At 31.9% G+C, this 476-nt stretch overlaps 1 protein-coding gene across 1 annotated transcript in view; it reads right to left on the bottom strand.

Annotated features, from left to right (window-relative positions):
* Window positions 1–476, bottom strand: part of LOC119581943 (serine/threonine-protein phosphatase 4 catalytic subunit) — a gene marked incomplete in the record, with an annotated part of 12,638 nt that overhangs the window by 9,533 nt on the left and 2,629 nt on the right.

Here is a 476-nt window from a genome sequence, read left to right as displayed (position 1 = left end):
CCACTAATTTATAACTTATCCTAGAAAAGAGCAACATTACTTACGTGTCCAATAAATATATGTATATATTTTAATTGTAAAGGCAGTAAAGCAAAACTATTTACAAATCTTTTAAATCACAATTTTTTTTTTCCCATACTTATCTGGTAGATAAGGTTCCTGCATTGATTCTTCTTGTCACAAGCAAGTATATGTGCCTTACTCAACCCTTGATATCTACAAATCCTGGACCTACCCTTACCATGCCCAACCACAAACCCAATGTTGAAAAAGATAACTTGCGCAAGAGAGGAAATGGAAAAACCATACAAAACCATATAAATAAACAACATACTGCAATAAATATAAATTTCTCACATCTTATACTGCTATAAATCATGTACTTGGACATATATAAAATACATAATGTAAAAGAATATAATGTCACTATGAGGAGACAGTATGAGGGGATGTCTGATATCTTGGAGGGTGTCGAT

Source organism: Penaeus monodon, chromosome 15 (genome assembly GCF_015228065.2).
Source record: "Penaeus monodon isolate SGIC_2016 chromosome 15, NSTDA_Pmon_1, whole genome shotgun sequence".
In the NCBI taxonomy this organism is placed as follows: Eukaryota; Metazoa; Arthropoda; class Malacostraca; order Decapoda; family Penaeidae; genus Penaeus; species Penaeus monodon.
This window is presented reverse-complemented; position numbering and strand designations above follow the sequence as displayed.